The sequence below is a fragment of the Tamandua tetradactyla genome, chromosome 2 (assembly GCF_023851605.1).
Source record: "Tamandua tetradactyla isolate mTamTet1 chromosome 2, mTamTet1.pri, whole genome shotgun sequence".
NCBI lineage: Eukaryota > Metazoa > Chordata > Mammalia > Pilosa > Myrmecophagidae > Tamandua > Tamandua tetradactyla.
Window position 1 is genome coordinate 47,922,845 of NC_135328.1, and position 24,551 is coordinate 47,947,395.

General features: G+C 37.6%; 1 protein-coding gene across 10 annotated transcripts in view; it reads right to left on the reverse strand.

Moving 5' to 3' along the window:
- Positions 1-24,551, reverse strand: part of MAPKAP1 (MAPK associated protein 1) — a 353,385-nt gene that overhangs the window by 307,244 nt on the left and 21,590 nt on the right. The window contains exons 1-3 of one of the 10 annotated variants that reach the window (XM_077144952.1): positions 1,900-2,714; positions 881-982; positions 139-216 (exon numbers count right to left, since the gene is read on the reverse strand). The exons of 7 other annotated variants lie outside the window; for them this stretch is intronic. The gene's annotated coding sequence lies outside the window, so the exon portion shown is untranslated. Of the gene's footprint in view, positions 1-102; positions 217-880; positions 983-1,899; positions 2,715-24,551 lie in introns of those variants that run through there. 2 more of the 10 variants (XM_077144967.1, XM_077144960.1) reach the window with 2 other exon arrangements.

The following is a 24,551-nucleotide window of genomic DNA, read 5'->3' on the forward strand; positions in this document are numbered from 1 at the left end:
AATAAAAAAACAAAGTCCAGAACAACATAAACAGTAACAATCACATTTATGTAAAGTTATTCACAGACATATTTCTATGCATATAAATGTACAGAGAAATACCTGAAGATAAAGTCACCAAACTTTTAACAATGTTACCTCTGAGTGTATGGATTCACTCTCTTCTTAGCACTCATCTATATTGTTTATTTTTTACAGTAAAGATGTGTAATTTGTCTGAAACAATATAAAGCTATTTTTAGTCAAACATAGTTTTTAAAAAATCTGAGTAATACAGTTTTTAAAAAACAGGTGCAAAATAATTTTAAATAACTCATCTACTATCTGCCCACCCCCCAAATTATATCATGGCTTAAATATTCTAAATAACACTTTAAGTTGGACCATATGTTTATCTCAGTAAGCTGCCACTGGCTCACATCTTTGAGGTCTTTCATTGGAATTGTTTTGGAGTATTTCCTAAACAGGGTTCCAAAGGACACTAGTGACTTATAAGGTAATAACCGATGTTTCATACAAAAACATTTCTCTGCTAAAATATGTTTAAGAATACCAGATTAAGAAAAGTTAAACAGGCTTTCTTCTTGCTATTTAATCATAGGAATTCTCAAGACTTTAAAACTACTCATGTATATTGTGAATTTCCAAGAGCGGGAAATCTAGAAATGCAATATATCTCAAACTTATTTGACCCCTAAAGAATTCTTCCTCTGGGAACACTGAAATACACCAATCTATTGTTATAGACTCTATAACATGCTCTGCAGAACATGGTTTAAAAATGCTGCTGTATAGCAAATGCTGTTTCTTCAAGGTCTTGAATGCCTTTTTGGATGTCACCAGTTTCTGACTGGCTGAGATAGGTGTGCTCATTATATACCTTTAGATTATCAGGTAAACAATAATCTCAGGCTCATGGTGTCTCTTCTCCCAAGATGTTTTACTTTCATGGCTTCCTTCTCCCATTTTTTAATCCTATGTTCTTAAAAGTATAAAGATTTATTTTACTCAAAAATGAAAGCAACAATGATCATGGTAATGAATACACAACTATGTGATGATATTGTGAGCCACTTATTGTACACCATGTCCTTACATATGTTTGCATATTTGTATGTTAAGTTTTTACAATAAAAATATTTAAAAAAAAAAAAAAAAAGAAAAGAAAGAAAGAAAGCAAATGGGACATACACATGGAGTGGAAGGGGAGTAAGATGCCCCAAAATGACACAGTCATTTTTAATGTACTGGGTGAAAAATCTATTTTACTTCATTCATTCATGCAACAAATATTTACTGAATTTCTATTGTGGGCTAAGTGTGGTTCTAGATGCGATTTACATGTTATCATTTTACATATCCATTCATACCCATTATGATCACATATAACCTGCCTGTGGTGAACATGCCCTAAACACTGCAATAATTTTTAGAATGTTATGACGAGGGGAGAATGGGTATAAAATCTAACACAAGTATAGTTCTAACAATACCTTTACACATACAAGCATAAAACTAACTTTATCTGTGATGGCTTATAGAAAAACATAAGATACAACATCCTCAACTTCCCCATCTCTAATGCAAGGACGATTTGTACAATAGCAAAAAATATATATAATGCATGTTATGGCTATTCAAAAAATAAATCACAGAATTTCACACGCGGAAGGAACTTCAGAAATCATTTACTTCTTGACCTGAAACCACAGAGAAAGGTTTACTTTAAATACCCAGTTAGGTCTATTCAAAAAATAAGTCACAAAATTTCATGCATAAAAGGAACTTCAGAGATCATTTACTTCTTGACCTGAAACCACAGAGAAGGGTTTACTTTAAATATCCAGTTAGGTCTATGTATCTTTTTGAAAATGCTAGCTTTTCAGCCAAAGTCCATACCCAAAATAGTCTGTGTTTCTTCAAACACCACCATCAGGCAAGAGAGCCCTCCAGGCACCTAAGTACTTGCCTGAAATAGAAGCAATAAGACAAAATGTTTAAGTCCAGGCAATGGTTAAAAGGAAATTCCTCTTGCTTCAAAATATACTATATATTCATTTCCCTCTGCCAGGCAGACTTCGAAACCCCTTCACCTGCAATGTGTGAAAATTTGTTTGAATAAGCAACAGCCTGAAGCCTCTCAAAGGTCTGCAAACTCCCAATCAAAAATTACTGCTGCCCCATCAATGTGTCATATAAATGTTGGCATTTTAATTGTGTATTTATAAGATTGTTAATGGTTAGTTAATTTACCTCCCACACTATTATTGTACTTGAAATGATTTACCGTCTGCTGAGGGAGTTAACAACATGTAACAGCAGATGCGAGTTCTTTTTTTTTTTTTTTTACCTTTCCATGCTGTACCCCGAACTTCACACCATTAGCATTAGACAAGTGAAACCTGATTCCTATACAGAATTCCTTAAGAGTGTTACAGAAGTACTCATTTATTATGCACAACAAGGAATGATCCCAAGCTAGAGAATAAGGGGGGAGCCTTTTTATTATATACAAAGTCTTCCATTTATAAAAATGAACAGACCCGTGTTTTATTAATATTTCAACATTCTTTGGTCTAGTTGAAACTCCAAATCCATACCTCCTGGAATATGAAAATAATGAACATGACCATTAAAATAAAACATACTTGAATGCTTTTAAATCTCTTTCTCTAATTTTTTCCAATTTAACTAAATTAAACCTTCTTTTATTTTTATATATTAATATTTTTTGGCATGGCCAGGCTCCAGGAATTGAACCCAGGTCTCTGGCATGGCAGGTGAGAATTTTGTCACTGAGCCTCCACTGCACCACCAACCTTCATTTATTTTTTTTTTACTAGCAAAAACTGAAGTTTTTTTTCCCTCAGGAAATTAAAGTCTTCTCTACGTGATTGTGCCTAATTTCATTAAACTGTAAACAGTGAGACTACATATCAGGAGAATTTAGTTTTTCCTTTCACATTTTTATTTCCATACTTTGACTAAAAGTACTTATTAGATTAAATTACAACAGAAGAGAAATGCTTATATATTCTTTTGAATAATAGATGATTCATTCACTAAATATTGTGCTAGGCATGCGGAATCCTAAAAAAAAAAATTGTATGGAGCCTGGCCTGCACCCGCAAGAGGATTTCAAACTTCCTCTAAAGAGCTATGTTATATACATATATAACAGTAACATCAAGCAATATACTCCAACCATCAAATGACACACTAAGACAATGTTTTCCAAGAGACAGGAAAGTCACAGAAGGTTTCAGGAAGAAGGCGGCATTCAAGGATAGCTAAATTTTCCTTAGGGAGAAACACAAAAGGGAACCATAATACTAACAGATGACATACCGAGTTCTTACTATGAATTGTATTATTCACTTTTCATGTAACAACACATTTAATCCTTATAACTACTCCAGGAGGTAGGTACTAGTATCATCTACATAGGCCTAAAGGAGTTACAACTTGCCCAAGGTCACACAATGAATTTTTAAAAGACAACAACATCTTTGGAGTGCCTCCCATGAAGAGGTAGAGTCTATTTCCACCCCATGAATTTGATTTGCTTTGATCAACAGAAGGTAGTGACTTCTGAACCTAGGTCTCAAGAGGATTTGCAGCTTCTTCTCTCGCCTTCTTGGAACACTTACTCATCATATGAAGCAGCTCAGGATGAAAAGACCATGTAGAGAGGATCAGCCATCATTTCAGCTATCCTCACTGAGGCCCCTGACCAGTAAGTGAGGCCATCTGGGACCAGCCAGCCCTATCAATCTACAAGGTGGCAAGGTCTTCTTTCCTATCCAATGTCTCCTTCAACACAAGGGCTCTGATCCTTGATTTTCTTGCCTTGCACCACTAACCTCCACCTGAAATAACCTCTAAATCTCACCATTCACCAATATCCAGTTAAAGGGAGCCTGGTACAGTACAGTGCTTCTCAAACTTCACAGACATATTTGAAGGGCAGAGTAGAATGACCATTTCAAGGTATAAGATGACTTAAGGGGAGACACCTAAAACACTATGCCATAAGTAAGAAACTTATTTTTAGAATTCAGTAATGTTTTGCATTCTATCCTATAATACTATGCAACTGTGTTAAACAGAAAAAAACATGTTTTACCTTTAAATATGCAACTAAACCTGATACTCCAGGAAGATCTGCAATGCTTATTTTGTGGCTTCTAGTACCCCCATCATATACTGGGACTTCCAGAACTCTTAAGTTTGAACAGCAAGGGTGTAGTGGAAAAACATGGGCTTCGGTGTCAGAAATACCTGACCTTGTGAAGATAAATGGCACTTTACCTATATACAACTCAAAATCTAAATCTTACTCAGTAGTTATTTTTCATGACAAGTATGAAGAACAACTATAATTATTAATCATGCCAAACTATATATAGAGTTCTAAGTGCAAATTATATTAAAATTTCTATTATTATGCAGCTGTTATAAAACAACTAATACTCTCAAAATGTTTTGAAATAATGTTTATTAGCTGGCAAGAGCTGTGAAACTTAAGGCAAGCTAACCAATTACCACCTCCAAAACTCCAAATCTGCCAACATTTCTGGCTGCTACAAGAAATCTGCTATATAGTGCAATGTAGTCCTAAATTATTTTTCCAATAGGTATTTTCTTTCTGATATAATGTAACTGATTGACACCTGTGAGAAACCGAAGGTATTTTTGGTTTTACTTTAAGAACTCAGGTAAAAATGTTTACAGTTTTACTTAAAGTGAAGAATATCAATAACACCAAAGATACTAGGCTGTTTATCAATGTGAAATTACCAGTGCAGACCTAAAACCTTAAATAGTACTCAACTGCTTACCAAATACTCATTCAATTATTTTATTCATTCAACAAATATTTATAAAGCACCTACTATTTGCTTTATACTACTGGAGATAATAAATCCAAAGTGAAAAGGATGTGGACACTGCCTTCAGGAGCTGAAAGTGTATATGGAAGACAGAATTCCAAGATGACCCCAGAAATTTTTACGTCTTGGTCTTCATGTCTTTGTGTGATCCTCTCCCCTGGAGTGTGGGTAGAACCTGATTTGCATCTATTCAACAGAATATGGCAAAGGTGATGGGACAGTCACTCTTTTTTGTTTGTTTGTTTTGTTTTGTTTTGTTTACATAGGCAGGCACCGGGAATCGAACGCAGGTCCTCTGGCATGGCAGGCAGCATTCTTGTCTGTTGAGCCACTGTGGCCCACCCAGGACAGTCACCCTTGATTATATTATGTTATGTAACATTCCACACTAGCTGACTGAAGAAATTCTAAGATTCTAAGCCAGAGAGAAGCAAACAGCTATGCCACACATGGCAAGGACGTGAGAGCAGCCTTTAGGGGCTAAGAGTGGTCCCAGTCAACAGCAAGCAAGAATATGGGAACCTCAGTCATACAATTACAAGGAAACGAATTCTGCCAACAATCTGAGGGAAGCTTAGAAACAGATCTGTCCCTTATCAAGCCTCCAAAGGCCACAGATGGGCGACACCTTGATTTCATCCCTGTAAGATACTGTGCAGGCCCAGCTGAAGCCATGCCAAATTACTGGCCCATGGAAACTGTGAGATAATAAATTTTTGTTGTTTTTAAGCTGCTAAGGTTGTGGTAATTTATTATGCAGAAATAGAAAACCAATATAGTACACTTCAGAGAAATAAACCTAAATCTCATCACATGCAACTAACTCTTAAGGCTCTCTACAAACCAGTTTCATTTACCCAACCTTTCTCTCTGGCATGTTACTTCCAGGACTACTCTGAACATGTTCTGGCCTTAGACAATGGGCTGTTTGTCAGAGATGTGCCCATCTCCTTCAATACAAATCTTTTCTTCTAATGCCAACTCAAATATCTCATCTTCTGCAAATCTCCCCTTAATTCCCAGGACACAAACTATTTTTTTTTTAATTTATTTCTACCTCTATTATTACAGTTAGTTATATGAATATCATTTTTAAGGAACTACCCGGGTTTTTTTTTTTTTTTTTCGCATGAGCAGACACCAGGAATCGAACCCAGGTCTCCGGCATGGCAGTTGAGAACTCTGCCTGCTGAGTCACCGTGGCCTACCCCCGATTTATTTTTCTTTTCTCCAATTCTAGATTCAAGAATGTGGTTATTTGTTAACCTACAGATACCTCTTTCCTCCAATCCTCTATGAAGGTCCTGAAGATGGGAATCCCTAAACCTTATCATAGTAATGTAGAGGTTGTAATGCATAGTTCCCAGCTGGGGGCAATTCTGCCCCTCAGTAGACATTTGGTAATGTCTAGACGTTTCTAGTTTTCACAGCCAAGGGAGGGGTACCACTAGCATGGAGTTGGTAGATGCCAGGGATGCTGTAAAACATCCTACAATGCACAATAAAATCGCCAGAACAAAGCATTATAAAAATATCAATAGTGCCAAAGTTGAGAAACCCTCCAATATGGTGTTGTTTGAAGCCACCAGTTTTTGGTATTTCCCTACTTCCTCAGAATTTTCATTTAGACTAAAATAATACTACAGACTCAAATCTATGCTCAAACCTTCTTAAGTACTAAAACAAAGTTCAAATTCTAGCATCTGTTTTCTGAAATTTTAAGTTACCCAAAAGAGAAAGATAACCCAAATTACTACCATAAAGATAAGATGCCTTTCCTCAAACTTATCCCTTGGTTTGAAAATCTTGTCCACCCTTTGTCATTTGGCTACCTTATATTCATTCTTCAAAATCCAGCTCAATGGTCAATTCTTCTGGTGAAGCTCCCTAATGAATTCCATAGACTATATTAGCTGTTTCCTCCTTTGTGTTTTCATTGCACTTTGCTTTGTCCCTACTTCTCTGAAATAATTAAACCACCACATTGCCTGTTACTAATAGGCACTGTTGAATTTATTCATTCAACAAATATTTATTAAATGCCTACTATGTACCAAGGCACTGTTCTAGATGTGGGTGTACAGCAGAAAACAAAGTAGAAAGAAATCCTTGCCCTTGAGGAGCTCACATTTTAATGGAGGGAAACAGAACTAACCAAAAAAGAGCGAGAAATAAATTATATAATAAGTTATAAGTGCACCGGAGAAAAATAAAGCAGAGAAGAGAAATGGGGCACGCTGGGTAGCACAGGTTACAATGGTAAATAGTCAGGAATGCCTCACTGAGAAGGTTACATGTATCTGAGGGACAGGTCACATAGATATCTAAGGAAAGTATTATCACCAAGCAGGTGGGCCATGCCTGACTTTGTTCAAGAAGCAGCAAGGAGGCCAATGTTGCCAGAGTACAAGCGAGATGTTAGTAAAAGATAAGGTCTGGAAGAGCAGGGCAAATCATGTAGGGCCTTGAAGGTCATTGTGAGGACTTTGGTTTTTACTCTAAGTGAAATGGGGAGTCACTGAAAGATTGTGAGAAGAGTAGTAATACGATCTAACATTTTAAAAAGTTCTCTCTGGTAGCTATGTTAACTATTACATGAATTAATGAATGAATGAACAAGTTAATCACACTGTTTTTAAAATGTTTTTAAAATAATATGTTTATAATATTGGTTTCCTCTTCTAAATCCTAAGCTTCTTAAGGACACTATCTTATTCACCCCTGAGCTACCAATTTTTAGTAAAGTGTGACTGGTATCCAGTAAGAGTTTAGCATGGAACTTTCTTACATAAGAAATGAATTTTTCTTATTCCAAGAGGTTGTATCATGGTTTTCCAAAAGAAGGCCCCTACGGTGCTGGTTCAGTAGACAGGTATTCTAGTTTGCTAACTGCTGGACATGCAATACACCAGAAATGGAACGGCTTTTAAAAGGGGAATTTAATAAGTTGCCTTTTAAAAGGGGAATTTAGTAAGTTGCAAGTTTACAGTTCTAAGGCCAAGATAATTTCCCAATTACAACAGGTCTAAAGAAATGTCCAATCAAAGATATCCAGGGAAAGATACCTTGATTCAAGAAGGCCGATGAAGTTCAGGGTTTCCCTCTCAAATGAGAAGGCACATGGCAAACCCAGTCAGTTTCTCTGTTGGCTGGAAGGGCACATGGTGAGCAAGGCATCATCTGCTAGCTTTCTCTCCTGGCTTCCTGTTTCATGAAGCTCCTCAGGAGGCATTTTCCTTCTTCATCTCCAAAGGTCACTGGCTTGTGGGCTCTTGGCTTCTGTGGCTATGTCATTCTTCTCTGCTCTATCTGAATCTCCTTCATTCTCCAAAATGTTTCCTCTTTTATAGGACTCCAGAACCTTCTCATGACCCACCTAAATGGGTGGAGACATGCCTCTAGCTAACCCAGTTTAACAACCATTCTTGATTAAATCACATTTCCGCAGAGATGATCTAATTACCGTTTCAAGCATTCAGTACTGAATAGGGATTAGAAGAAACGGCTGCCTTTTAGTAAAGTGGGATTAGGATTAAAACATAGCTTTTCTAGGGTCCATACATCATTTCAAACCAGCACAACAGGTCTCTTACTATAGTTTAAGACTGATTTTCCTTTTAATGACTCCTTTATGTTTTCACTTAACTTGGCTCTCAGTTTAACCACAGCATTAACTAAGGAAGGAGCATAGTTTATTGTAAATACCACTCAGGAAACCTCAGTTCCAGCTCCCTCATTATCACGGACCAGTTAGATAGCCTTAGATAAGCCTGTTTTTAAAACCACACGTTTCCTCATCTGTAAAATGGGGAGGATGAATATATTAAAGACCTTTCAACTCTCAAATTCTATTCCAATCAATGAAGGGTAAGGAAGATGTGATAAGAAAAATTTGCATGGAGACCACTAAAAAGTTTTGCATGTTTTTACTTGTACTGCTTTTCTTCAAAGTGCCAGAAAAATTCTATTAATATATTTTATTTGTAACACTGTTTCATGGTTCAAAATTCCTTTTATGATAAAGGATGTTGTAATAGTATCAGGAAGATGACAGCAGACCCTCTACAAAGGTACAGTGCTGGTTGATTTAAATGGAAATCATCACCACCTATTTTTAAAATGCTATTATACAGAGAAACTGGTTCCTATAACTACCTGAGTTAAGTCAGTAAACAATGCAGTTATCCTAAGAACATTACCATAAAAGAAACTATTTAATATTACCAGAGAATGAAGACGTGATTATAAAAATACACAATGGGTTGCAAGCTGGAATTCCAAGTTGCTGTATTCAGTCTCCATGGAGACTTGCTATGGGACTTCAGGCAAGTAAGATGCCTCTGACACCATTTCCTCAGCAGAAAAATATACATACTATATGTTCTACTTATTCACTTCATAGGGATGGTGTTATAAAACAAAATAGAGTACTTATAAAAAGTACAAAAGCACTAAACAAATCCAAGATGCAATATGATTGACTTTTCCTTGTTCTAATTACATCTTTCTGGAAAGAAAAGAAATAAACTCATTCAGCACCTAATGAATGCAGGACAGCAATGCGATAATCTCAACTAGCATATAATCCCCAAACTATTTTTATGTGACTTTGAAAGGTGCTTTGTACTTTCATTTGAATAGACCTATCCTAACAAATGGTAACTGCTATTACTGCCATTACCAACAAAATGGCACTTAGCTTTGCCAGGTATTTCTTATAAACTTCTAGATACCATTATTTACCCTCATCATAGTGGACGAAACTTGAATGCAGGGCAACAAGACAGACTTCATTCTACCTGTGATAAACATTATACAGTTAGGGAGTATTTCACAAAATATAATTTAAATAGAATAATCAACCCTCTGGATCCCAGAGGACTGCTCAGTTATTTAACAAGCATGAGATTTTTCAGAAGTAAAGAGGGGATAACTGCCCTTTGGAATAGGGGAAGTGGAGAGAATGAGGGAGGTTGGGAGAGAAAATACATAAAAGAGGCTGAGAGCAAAGAATCAAGCATCCGTTCAAACCTGGACTTAGCCATTTGTTAATGGTCTGACTTAGGGAAACTAATAACTTCTGTTCCTTCATTTCCTCAACTCTAAATGGAAATAATTTCAGTGTCTATCTCAGAGGACTGTTGTGAGGATGAAATGAATATATACACGCTTATAACAGCACCTGATCCATGGTTAAGCACAATATAAATGTTTACTATTACTATTATTGCTACTATTCCCTGGTGTAAGATAAACTTTCCAGGTAGAAGAGAGAATATAAGACAAAGTGCCAAAACAAGAAATAAAAGAGCATGAATTTAATAACTAAAATTACATGGAAGTCAAAGTTGCTGATTAGATTAGTATTTCAGAGAGGCTACTCAGGAAGTTGTTCAGGAGATTAACCTGATAGATAAGACAGAAGACTAATTCTGAAGCTGTAACTACAGTCCAGGGAAGAGATGATGATATCTGAAGTAAGACAATGAAAGATGGATCTATGAATTCAAGAAATATTTAAAAGATAAAATTGGTAGAACTTCATGACTGAGTGGATAGAGGGTTAAGGAGAAGAAAGCAAAGTTTATGACTTGCATGATAGCACCAACAAATGAAACTGGAATAAGTTAGCAGGTAGAGGGAAATGAGTTATACTTTAGACACATAAAGCTTGAGATGTCTATGGGTTACTCAAAAAGACTTCCATCAAGCAGCTAGACATGGAAAATGAATCACAGGAAAAAGATCTAAGCAAATGTGGGAGACATTATTATATAGAAGCCACAGATGTGAACTAGCTTACTCAGCAAGAATAAGTTAGGAAAGAAAAGCTGTTACCAGGGACAAAACCCAAGGAATGGACTTCCAGGAAGATGGCGGAGTAGGGTGGGCTGACTTCAACCAAGTCCCGTGGAACAATAAGAATAGGTTTAAAATAAAAAGAAGAGGAGGGGGGCCAAGATGGCAGCTTAGTAAGGTGCACGCGTTTTAGTTCGTCCTCCAGAGCAACTACTAAATAACCAGAAACAGTACAGAACAGCTCCTGGAGCCATGACAGAGACTGGACACACAGCGTACCCCAGTCTGGACCAGCTGGACTGGCTGCGAGTCTCCGGAACAGTGAGCTCCCTGGGCCGCACACAGTTCACCAAGCCACAGCGGCCAGCGGCCGGCGCCCCTCCCCCACAGGCGGCTTCCCAGACCGGCTGCGAGTCTCCAGAACAGTGAGTTCCCCAAGCCGCAGCGGCCGGCGGCCGGCATCCCTCCCCCAACAGGCGGCTTCCCGGAGGGAAAGGAAAGAGTCTCCAACAGTAGCAGGGACTGAGTCCAACCAAACACCAACAGTGGCATTAATAAACAAATTCTGACTACTAAAAATAGGCCCCCAGCTCAGGCGAAACTGATCAAGGCGGAAGTCGCCTATTGGGCTAACTGAAAAAGAGGAAAGGGGGCGAAACAGAGCCTTCTGCGGCTGTTTCTACAGAGCCTTGGTTGCCTCTGGATTCAGCGCCAGGATTACACAGGCGGCAACTGCCCCAAACGCAGAAACAGGCTGCTTTCAGGGCTCTCTACCACTTGAACCTTCCCCACGGGAGGGGTGAAACGCAACTCAGGTGGAATCCCTCTCTCAAGGAATTCAGACCCCAGGGCTTGGCAATTTGAAGCCATTAAAACCAGCCTACAACCTTTCCTCTGTCTCCACCACGCCCCCAGCAGAGAGAGCCTTCGAAAGTTAAAGGAGCCACAACATCTTTTGCTGGTGGGACCTGCAGACAGACAAGCGCCACATACTGGGCAGGATAAGAAAAACAGAGCCCAGAGACTTCACAGGAAAGTTTTTCAACCTGCTGGGTCTCACACACAGGGAAAACTGACGCAGATGATTCCTTCCCCCCAAAAGGAGGCCAGCTTAGTCCGGGAAAACCTGGCTGGAGTCTGCAATACCTATGTAGACCCTCCTAAGGGTAGGGAGGGAAAAGGCACCTTATAAGCAGGACAAGAAACAAGAAAATAAGAACTGAAAATTTACCCTCTGTTAAACAAAACTTAAGCTAGAGGCCCAGAAAAAGCTGAACTGAAGGTCAATGAACAGATAGACAACAAACTCATCTAGCAAGAAAACCCTAGGTAAGATAAGTGAAAGCAATATCCAGAATAAACTAATTAAGGTAATTAAATGTCCAGACACCAGCAAAAAATAACAAATCACACCAGGAAAATTGAAGATATGGCCCAGTCAAACGAACAAACCAATAGTTCAAATGAGATACAGGAGGTGAGACAACTAATTCTGAATATACGAACAGAAATGGAAAACCTCTTCAAAAACGAAATCAATAAATTGAGGGAGAACATGAAGAAGGCAAGGAATGAACAAAAAGAAGAAATGGAAAGTCTGAAAAAACAAATCACAGAACTTATGGGAATGAAAGACACAGTAGAAGAGATGAAAAAAACAATGAAACCTACAATGGTAGATTTCAAGAAACAGAGGTTAGAATTACTGAACTGGAGGATGGAACATCTGAAATCCAAAAAGAAACAGAAACTATAGGGAAAATAATGGAAAAATTTGAGCAGGGGTTCAGGGAATTGAATGCTAATATGAAGCACACAAATATATGTGTTGTGGGGGTCCTAGAAGGAGAAGAGAAAGGAAAAGGAGGAGAAAAACTAATGGAAGAAATTATCACTGAAAATTTCCCAACTCTTATGAAAGACCTAAAATTACAGATCCAAGAAGTGCAGTGCACCCCAAAGAGAACAGATCCAAATAGGCGTTCTCCAAGATACTTACTAGTCAGAATGTCAGAGGTCAAAGAGAAGGAGAGGATCTTGAAAGTAGCAAGAGAAAAACAATCCATCACATACAAGGGAAACCCAATAAGACTATGTGTAGATTTCTCAGCAGAAACCATGGAGGCAAGAAGAGAGTGGAATGATATATTCAAATTACTAAAAGAGAAAAACTGCCAATCAAGAATTCTATACCCAGCAAAACTGTCCTTCAAAAATGAGGGAGAAATTAAAACATTTTCAGACAAAAAGTCACTGAAAGAATTTGTGACCAAGAGACCAGCTCTGCAAGAAATACTAAAGAGAGCACTAGAGACAGATACGAAAAGACAGAAGAGAGAGGTGTGGAGAAGAGTGTAGAGAGAAGGAAAGTTAAATATGATATATAAAATACAAAAGGCAAAATGGTAGAGGAAAGTATTACCCAAACAGTAATAACACTAAATGTTAATGGACTGAATTCCCCAATCAAAGACATAGACTGGCAGAATGGATTAAAAAACAGGATTCTTCTATATGCTGTCTACAGGAAACACATCTTAGACCCAAAGATAAACATAGGTTGAAAGTGAAAGGTTGGGAAAAGATATTTCATGCAAATAACAACCAGAAAAGAGCAGGAGTAGCTATAGTAATATTCAACAAATTAGACTTCAAATGTAAAACAGTTAAAAAAGACAAAGAAGGATACTATCTACTAATAAAAGGAACAATTCAACAAGAAGACATAACAATCATAAATATTTATGCACCGAACCAGAATGCCCCAAAATACGTGAGGAATACACTGCAAATACTGAAAAGGGAAATAGACACGTCTACCATAATAGTTGGAGACTTCAATTCCCCACTCTCATCAGTGGACTGAACATCTAGACAGAGGATCAATAAAATAAAAAGAAGAAAAATACAAAAAAATTTGAAAATAAAAAACAATAATAATAATAAATAAATAAACAGGACTGCAGTTGAAGCAGAGAGGCTAAGACAGAGAACGGGTTGAGTGTCCACAGTCACGAGCCCACCAGGGGTGGGTGGCGCATGGGGAAGCGTGGGTCCTGAGGCAGCAGCACGCTCCTACACTCCCTCACAGGAGCTGTGAGATCTTCCTGCACTCCCTCACAGGAGTGTGAAATCTTCCTGAACTCCCTCACAGGAGCTATGAGATCTTCCCTCACAGCTCCATGGCCAGGAGTTATGGCAAGAAGCCCGGAGAGCAACGGATTTGCTTCTCCTGTGGGCAGGGATTGCTGGGTTGGTACATGGCACCTGCTCCCCAGCCCTGAGGCAAACTGCCTTGGGTACCTGGTTTGGGCAGAGACTGGGAATCCTCCTTTGGGAAGGAGTGAGAGAGGCCGAGCAAAGTCGAACTGATGAGCAGCTGGTAAGGAAGACTCATAGGGGCTCAGTCCTGCTCCTACTCCCCTTTACCTAATGAGGCCCAAGGATCTTGTGGGTGCATGGACAGACAGGCAGGCCAAGGAAGCGAGCCAAGCCATGTCCTGTCATGTTTCTTTTTTTTTGGTACATGGACCAGTAGTCGAACCCAAGTCTCCTGCATAACAGGCGGGCTTTCTATGGTAAACCAACTCTGTACCTTTTTCTACCTAGTTTTTAAAAGACTACATATTACTTAGGGTTATCTAGAGAAACAGAACGAAAAGAAGATATTGGTAAATGTAAGATTTATAAAAGTGCTCATGCAACCATGGGAATGCAAGAGTCCCCGATCGGCAACTGCGAGACAGGCAACTCCAATGAAAGGTCTCAATGCACTCCTCAGGAGAGGCTTCTTGCCTTAAAAAGCAGAGAAAAGGGCAGGACACAGTGGCTCAGCAGGTAGAGTTCTCACCTGTCATGCCCAAGACCCAGGTTCAATTCCCAATGTCTGCCCATGCAAAAAAAAAAAAAGGAGAGAAAATTCTCTCTTCACCCTTAAAAGTCTTCAACAGATTGAATCAAATCGAGCTGATTAGATTATCTCATTATGAGGGGCACGCCCTTAGTTGATTGTACATGGAATCAGTCACAGCCGCAATCAACTGACTGATAATTTAATAAACCGGCCGTCTAGTTTATCAACCAACCACGAAATATCCATGCCTGACTAGACAACTGGGCACCATTACCTGGTCAAGTTGACACCAGAACCTAACCATCATACCCCTCAAGTTTTTAAAATTGTCTTTTCTTTTTTCTGGTGCATGGGGCAGGAGTTGAACCCAGACCTCCTGCATGACAGGCAAGTTTTTTACAACTAAACCACCTGTTAACACTTTCATGCCTAGTTTTTAAAAGACCTGCAAGTTGTTGTTATTGTTTTAATTTTTTTGTGTGTGCATAGGATGGAAGTTGAATGTTGGTCTCCCATGTGGGAGGCAGGCATTCTGTTGAACCATCTGTGCATCTTTTCCACCTAGTTTTTAATACATCCTTGAATAGAATTACACTCCGTACAAGAGATTCAAGCAAATACAAGACTTCAGACAAATAAAGGAAACCAACATGTAAAATAATCTTACTAAGGTAATCAAATGCCCCAAATGCCACAGAAAATTACAAAGCATATGAAGATCCAAGTAGAAATGGCCCAGCTAAATGACTAAATCAAAACACTGCAGGAGACACAGAATATGGAATAAATACTCTAGGATAATTATAAGGAAACAAAGGATATCAAGAAGGCACTAGAAGAGTATTAAAAAGAATTTTATAAAGAATGTTTGTGTTTGTCATTTTTTTTATTTAAAAATTAAAGAATTTGAAAGATTAAATAGAAAAATATCACCTCTCAAAGAGATGAAATCTACGGTAGAACAAATTAGAAATAAAATAGAGACACATAATTGCACATTTGAAGAAGCAGAAGGAAGAATAAGTGAGCCAGAAGAAAGAATAATTGAACTAGAATGCAGAACAGAACAAATGGCAAGAAAGATAGAAAAAATAGAACTGGATCTCAGGGAAATGATGAACAACAAAAGGCTCACTAATATAAGGATCATTCCAGAAGGAGAAGAGATAAGGGCTGGGAAGATTAGCTGAAGAGATAATTGGAGAAAACTTCCCAACCCTTATAAAAGACAGAAATAGACAAATCGAAGAGGCTCAATGTGCCCCAAATGGAATAAATCCAAATATTCCAAGGCTCATAGTAATCAGACTGTCAAATGTCGAAGAGAAGCAGAAAGTCCTGAGCAGACAAGAAAAGTGATCTGCTACAGACAAAGGAAACCACATAAGACTGAGTTTGGACTACTCAACAAGCACCAAGGAGGAAAGACAGCAGTTGTGTGATATATTTAAGATCCTGAATGAGAAAGGCTTCCAGCTAAGAATACTTTATCCAGCCAAGTTGTACTTCAAAATTGAGGGAAAGATTAAAATCTTCAGATGAACAAAGACTAAGAGACCTAGTCAACAAGAGTCCTGCCCTAAAACTTGGGGGGTGGAAATTGGTTCTTTAAAGGGATTTCCTTCTTTTCCTTTTTTTCTAAACAATTCTAAGTAGCTCATTAAAGAAAGTCTCAGGCATTTTTAAATGTCAGCCCTGACCCAGGCAAGGGTAGTTAAGATAGGTCTGAGAGACAAAGTAAGGAGTCAGGTGAAGGAGATAATTCCCTAAAGGGGTTATCTTCCCCTCCATAAAGGTGGGTGGGGGGTGGGTGGAGACCAGCTCAGGTTGTTCCTACATTATAAACTCCTACAGCAGTCACATCTGTACCAAAGTGGTAACCGATATTTCTAAATTCTGAGACGCTGAGCTCTCTGTGTTTAACCCAGTCATTCCCTGAAACTTCAAGTATCTGGGTGACACCTGAGACTCAGAGCTAGAGTGCTGCAGCTATGAAAGTCAGCATTACCCCATACAGCAACAGTTAAATATACTGAAAAATTGACAAGAATTCAATTAGAGATATGAATAAAGCTGATATGGGTAGGACTAAGGTAAATCAGAATACAACGTAAAGGATGATATTGACTGCATATTAAAACTTCAACTTCTGTGTGAGACCAAAGGAAGAGATGATTTTTTGGTGCAGAATTTATATTTTCAGTTGCACAATATCTAATCTAACTTGTGTGGTCAACTACTTGAAACTATAACTATATGGAACCTTGAACAAGGAATGAATCTATTGGTCTGTACAGGTTAGTGTGAGGTCTTGATACATCCCAGAGTAATTTGGGCATAAGATAAAAGAAGTATTTGCAAAGTCCCCAAGGGACTGGGAAAAAGGTAAAAACATTAAACTTTCGCATTTGGGGAAGACTGACACTTTTGCAAGCATTGCGGACAGCCAAGTCGATGGGACACATCCTCAATCTTAGGACTTCCCCTTATAAAACTTTTTCCTTCAAAGGAGAAACTAAGCCTACTTATGATTATGCGTAAGAGTCAGCTGCCAGTAAACCTCTTTTGTTGCTCAGATGTGGCCTCTCTCTAAGCCAACTCAGCAGGTGAACTCACTGCTCTCCCCCCTTGGTGGGATATGACTCCCAAGGGTGTAAATCTCCCTGGCATCATGGGACATGATACTCCCCTCAATGAGCCAGGCCGTGGCATCATGGAATTGAGAATGACTTCTTGACCAAAAGGGGGGAAAGAAATAGAACACAATAAAGTTTCAGTGCCTGAGAGATTTCAAATAGAGTCAAGAGGTCTTTCTGGAGGTTTTTCTTATGCAGTACTTAGATATTCCTTCTCAGTTATTGGTGTATTGGAGTAACCAGAGGGAAATACCTGAAACTGTTGAACTGCAATCCATTATCTTTGATTCTTGAAGATGTCTGGATAACTATTGAGCCTTTAAAGTGTGACATGTAATTATGAAAATCTTGTCACTGACACTCTATTTACCCAGCGTATGGACAGATGAGAAAGAAAACAAAAAGACAAAAAAATAAATAATAGAGACCACAACGTATCAGATGTTTTAGGTGTTTTCTACTATTTACTTCTATTCTCATTTTATTTTTTTTGGAGTAATGAAAAAGTTCAAAAATCTTTTGTGATGATGAATACACAGCTATATGATGACACTGTGAACCACTGATTGTATACTTTGGATGGTTATATGGTATGTGAATATATAATATATATCAAGAAACTGCATTACAAAATTAAAAAAAAAAAAAAAGAGTCCTATCCTATGAGAAATACTAAAGGGAGTTCTGTCAGCTACAAAAGAAATAAAGGGGGAGAATTCCAGGAGAGAACACAATTGAAAAGTACCAGTAAGGGTAAATCAAATGACAAAAAGAGAGGGAAATGAATATATAAATGTGAAAAATAAAACTAATGATTAGATAGCAGATTCAAGAATTGCTTTTAGAGCAATAATTTTGAACATTAATGGGATAAACTTGCCAATTAAAACATACAGATTAGCAGAATGGATTAGAAAGTATAATTCATCTACATGCTGTTTACAAGCGATGCATCTTAGACCCAAGGATACAAACAGATTGAAAGTGAAAGGATGGAAAAATATGTTGTGCTGGTTTGAAACTGATATGTACAACAGAAAAGGCATATTCTCTAATTCTTCCTTTTTTAATATTTTTAACTTTTTTATTGTATCATATAACATATATACAAAGCAAAGAAATAAAAAAGCAATAGTTTACAAAGCACCCTTCAACAAGTAGTTACAGGACATATCCCAGAGTTTGTCATAGGCTACCATACGATCCTCTCATATTTTTCCTTGTAGCTGCTCCAGAATATAGGAGGCTAGAGGACTTTATCATCACAATCCACTTTTTTCCTTTTTTTGCAAAAAACAACATGTATACAAAAAAGCTATCAATTTCAAAGCACAGCATCACAATTAGTTGTAGAACACATTTCAGACTTTGACATGGGTTACAGTTTCGCAATTTTAGGTTTTTCTAGCTGCTCTAAAATACTGGAGACTAAAAGATGTCAATTTAATGATTCAGCATTCATATTCATTTGTTAAATCCTATCTTCTCTGTATAACTGCACCGTCACCTTTGAGCTTTCCATCCCCTTCTCTTCACGGGTGTTTGGGCTATGGCCATTCTAAATTTTTCATATTGAAAGGGTCTGTCACTAATATGAGGTAGGGAGATGGAACTATTGTGATCATATTTTGACTTTTCTCTTCTTTCTCTCTCTCTCTTTCAAAGCAAGAGTTTATTAATAGGCACAAGTAGGAGAGCAGATAACCTAGTGGACTAAAATCTGTCTCCTTGAGTTTAGGGGATATAAGGTTTTTAAGGATTTTAACAAGGGAAGATGAAGTTTTTTGTTTTGTTTTCTAATTTATTTATTAATTAAAAAAATAAGAAACAAAATAAGACAACATACACAATCAGTAATTCACAGTATCATCACCTAGTTGCATATTCATCATTTCTTAGAACATTTACATTAATTCAGAAAAAGAAACAAAAAGACAAAGAATAAAACACAGGAAAGAGAGAAAAAAAAAAGAAAAAGATTATACCTATCATACCCCTTACCCCACGCTTTCAGTGATCACTAGCATTTCAAACTAAATTTATTTTAGCATTTGTTCCCCCTATTATTTATTTGTATTCCATATGTTCTACTTGTCTATTGACAAGGTAGATAAAAGGAGCATCAGACACAAGGTTTTCACAATCACACAGTCACATTGTTACCGCTGTATCATTATTCAATCATTCTCAAGAAACACGGCTACTGAAACACAGCTCTACATTTTCAGGCAGTTCCCTCCAGCCTCTCCATTACATCTTGAATAACAAGATGATATCTACTTGATGCATAAGAATCACCTGCAGGATAACCTCTCGACTCTGTTTGGAATCTCTCAGCCATTGACACTTTGTCTCATTTCCCTCTTCCCCCTTTTGGTTGAGAAGGTTTTCTCAATCCCTTGATGCTAAGTCTCAGCTCATTCTAGGGTTTTTCTCAATCCCTTGATGCTAAGTCTTCGCTCATTCCAAGCTCTCTGTCCCACGTCGCCAGGAAGGTCCACACCCCTGGGAGTCATGTCCTATGTAGAGAAGGGTAGGATGCTGAGACTGCTTGTTGTGTTGGCTGGAGAGAGGGGCCACATCTGAGCAACAAAAGAGGCTCTCTTGGGGGTGAATCTTAGGCCTAAATTTTAAGTAGACTTGACCTATCCTTTGCGGGGTTAAGTTCATATAAACGAAACCCCAAGACGTGGGGCTCTGCCTATAGCTTTGGTTGTCTACACTGCTTGTGAGAATATCAAGAATTCAACTTGAGGAAGCTGAATTTCTCCCCGTTCTCACCACTTCCCGAAGGGGGCTTTGCAGATACTTTTCCACTCACTGATCGAATCACTCTGGGATTCATCAGGGCATCACTCTGGACAAACTAACAAAATCTCATGTCCTACCTGAGATTCCAACTACTTATGGCGTTCAGTCAAACTATCTACATAAGTTATACTGGGAAATGCACTAGTCAAAATATAAATTTTGTAACAAACAGTTTTTGCTTTAGTCTCAAACACAAGGTGACATTTTAAAATATTAATTACCACCTATTTTCAGTACTGTGCAATAACGACATTCCTTTGTTCTTCCTCATGCAAAAACATTTTTAAAATTGTACCTCATACATTTCACTATTATTATACAGTCTAGGCATTCCTAGATTATACATTTCAATCTTTAACATCTATCTTTCTTTCTGATTTCAATAAGGGAGCTTCATTCAGTGTTTTAACATACATATATTACAGTTAGGTAGTACTGTGCTGTCCATTTCTGAGTTTTTGTATCCAGTCCTGTTGCACAGTCTGTATCCCTTCAGCTCCAATTACCCAATATCATGCCCTATTTCTATCTCCTGATGGTCTCTATTACGAACAAAATATTCCAAGTTTACTCAATAATGTCAGTTCATATCAATGAGATCATATAGTATTTGTCCTTTAGTTTTTGGCTAGTCTCACTCAGCATAATGTTCTCAAGGTCCATTCATGTTGTCACATACATCATAAGTATATTCTGCCTTAAAGATGCATAATATTTGATCGTATGTATATGCCATAGTTTGTTTAGCCACTCTTCTGTTGATGGACATTTTGGCTGTTTCCATCTCCTTGTAATTGTAAATAATGCTGGTATAAACACTGGTGTGCAAATGTCCATTTGTGTCTTTGCCCTTATGTCCTCTGAGTAGATACTTAGCAATGATATTGCTGGGTCATATGGTAATTCTATATTCAGCTTTTTGAGGAACCGCCAAACTGCCTTCCACAGTGGTTGCACCTTTTGACATTTCCACCAACAGTGAATAAGTGTGCCTCTTTCTCCACATCCTCTCCACCACTTGTCATTTTCGGTTTTGTTGATAATGGCCATTCTGGTGGGTGTGAGATGATATCTCATTGTGGTTTTCATTTGCATTTCTCTAATGGCCAGGGACATTGAGCATCTCTTCATGTGCCTTTTGGCCATTTCTGTTTCCTCTTCTGAGAAGTGTCTGTTCAACTCTTTTTCCCATTTTGTAATTGGGTTTGCTGTCTTTTTGTTGTTGAGTTGAACAATCTCTTTATAAATTCTGGATACTAGACCTTTATCTGATATGTCGTTTCCAAATATTGTCTCCCATTTTGTAGGATGTCTTTTTACTTTCTTCATGAAGTTCTTTGAAGCACAAAAGCGTTTAATTTTGAGGAGTTTCCATTTATTTATTTATTTCTTCAATGCTCTTGCTTTGGTGTAAGGTCTATAAAACTGTCTCCAATTATAAGATATAAGATATTTCCCTACATTTTCCTCTGTTTTATGGTCTTAGACCTGAGGCTTAGATCGTTGATTCATTTTGAGCTAACTTTTGTATAGGGTGTGAGATACATGTCCTCTTTCATTCTTTTGCATATAGATATCCAGTTCTCTACGCACCATTTATTGAAGAGACTGTTCTGTCCCAGGTGAGTTGGCTTGACCGCCTTATCAAAGATAAATGTCCATAGATCAGAGGGTCTATATCTGAATACTCTATTCCATTCCATGGGTCAATATATCTATCTTTATGCCAGTACCATGCTGTTTTGACCACTATGGCTTCATAATATGCCTTAAAGTCAGGCAACGTGATACCTCCAGCTTCATTTTTTTTTCCTCAAGATATTTTTAGCAATTCGGGGCACCCTGCCCTTCCAGATAAATTTGCTTATTGGTTTTTCTATTTCTGAAAAGTAAGTTGTTGGGATTTTAATTGGTATTGCGTTGAATCTGAAAACCAATTTCGGTAGAATTGACATCTTAACTATATTTAGTCTTCCAATCCATGAACACGGTATGCCCTTCCATCTATTTAGGTCTTCTGTGATTTCTTTTAACAGTTTCTTACAGTTTTCTTTGTATAGGTCTTTTGTCTCTTTAGTTAAATTCATTCCTAAGTATTTTATTCGGTTAGTTGCAATTGTAAATGGAATTCGTTTCTTGATTTCCCCCTCAGATTGTTCATTACTAGTGTATAGAAACAGTACAGATTTTTGAATGTTGATCTTGTAACCTGCCGCTTTGCTGTACTCGTTCATTAGCTCTAGTAGTTTTGCTGCTGATTTTTCAGGGTTTTTGACATATAGTATCATATCATCTTCAAACAGTGATAGTTTTACTTCTTCCTTTCCAATTTTGATGCCTTGTATTTCTTTTTCTTGTCTAATTGCTCTGGCTAGAACTTCCAACACAATGTTGAATAACAGTGGTGATAGTGGACATCCTTGTCTTGTTCCTGATCTTAGGGGGAAAGTTTTCAGTTTTTCCCCATTGAGGATGGTATTAGCTGTGGGTTTTTCATATATTCCCTTTATCATTTTAAGGAAATTCCGTTGTATTCCTATCCTTTGAAGTGTTTTCAACAGGAAAGGATGTTGAATTTTGTAAAATGCCTTCTCTGCATCAATGGAGATGATCACGTGATTTTTCTGCTTTGATTTGTTGATATGGTGTATTACATTAATTGATTTTCTTATGTTGAGCCATCCTTGCATACCTGGGATGAATCCTACTTGGTCATGATGTATAATTCTGTTAATGTCTTGCTGGGTTCAATTTGCTAGAATTTTGTTGAGGATTTTTGCATCTATATTCATTAGAAAGATTGGTCTGTAGTTTTCTTTTTTTGTAATATCTTTGTCTGGTTTTGATATGAGGGTGATGTTGGCTTCATAGAATGAATTAGGTAGCTTTCCCTCTTCAATTTTTTTGAAGAGTTTGAGCAGGATTGGTACTAATTCTTTCTGAATGTTTGGTAGAATTCACACGTAAAGCCATCTGGTCCTGGATTTTTCTTTTTGGGAAGCTTTTTAATGACTGATTCAACTTCTGTACTTGTGATTGGTTTTTTGAGGTCATCTATTTCTTCTTGAGTCAAAGTTGGTTGTTCATGCCTTTCTAGGAAGTTGTCCATTTCATCTACATTGTTGTATTTATTGTCATAAAGTTGTTCATAGTATCCTGTTATTACCTCCTTTATTTCTGTGGGATCAGTGGTTATGTCTCCTCTTCCATTTCTGATCTTATTTATTTGCATTCTCTCTCTCTTCTTCGTTTTGTCAATCTTGCTAAGGGCCCATCAATCTTATTGATTTTCTCATAGAACCAACTTCTGGTCTTACCGATTTTCTCTATTGTTTTCATATTCTCAATTTCATTTATTTCTGCTCTAATCTTTGTTATTACTTTCCTTTGCTTGCTTTGGGGTTAGTTTGCTGTTTTTTCTCCAGTTCTTCCAAGTGGACAGTTAATTCCTGAATTTTTGCCCTTTCTTCTTTTTTGATATAGGCATTTAGGGCAATAACTTTCCCTCTTAGCATGGCCTTTGCTGCATCCCATAAGTTTTGATATGTTGTGTTTTCATTTTCATTTGCCTCGAGGTATTTACTGATTTCTCTTGTAATTTCTTCCTTGACCCACTGGTGGTTTAAGAGTGTGTTGTTGAGCCTCCACATACTTGTGAATTTTCTGGCCCTTTGCCTAGTATTGATTTCCAACTTCATTCCCTTATGATCTGAGAATGTGTTTTGTATGATTTCAATCTTTTTAAATTTGTTGAGACTTGCTTTGTGACCCAGCATATGGTCTATCTTTGAGAATGATCCATGAGCACTTGAGAAAAAGGTGTATCCTGCTGTTGTGGGGTGTAATGTCCTATAAATGTCTGTTAAGTCTAGCTCATTTATTGTAATATTCGAATTCTCTCTGTCTTTATTGATCCTCTGTCTACATATTCTGTCCATTGACGAGAGTGGGGAACTGAAGTGTCCAACTATTATGGTAGATGTGTCTGATTTCCTTTTCAGTGTTTGCCTCATGTATTTTGGGGCATTCTGGTTCTGTGCATAAATATTTATGATTGTTATGTCTTCATGTTGAACTGTTCCTTTTATTAGTACATAGTATCCTTCTTAGTCTCTTTTCACTGTTTTACATTTGAAGTCTAATTTGTTGGATATTACTATAGCTACTCCTGCTCTTTTCTGGTTGTTATTTGTATGAAATATCTTTTCCCAACCTTTCACTTTCAACCTATGTTTATCTTTGGGTCTAAGATATGTTTCCTGTAGACAGCATGTAGAAGGATCCTGTTTTTTAATCCATTCTGCCAGTCTATGTCTTTGATTGGGGAGTTCAATCCATTAACATTTAGTGTTATTACTGTTTGGGTAGTACTTTCCTCTAGCATTTTGCCTTTCGTGTTTTGTATGTCATATCTAATTTCTTTTCTTTCTACACTCTTCTCCACACCTCTCTCTTCTGTCTTTTCGTATCTGTCTGTAGTGCTCCCTTCAGTATTTCTTGCAGACCTGGTCTCTTGGTCACAAATTCTCTCAGTGATTTTTTGTCTGAAAATGTTTTAAT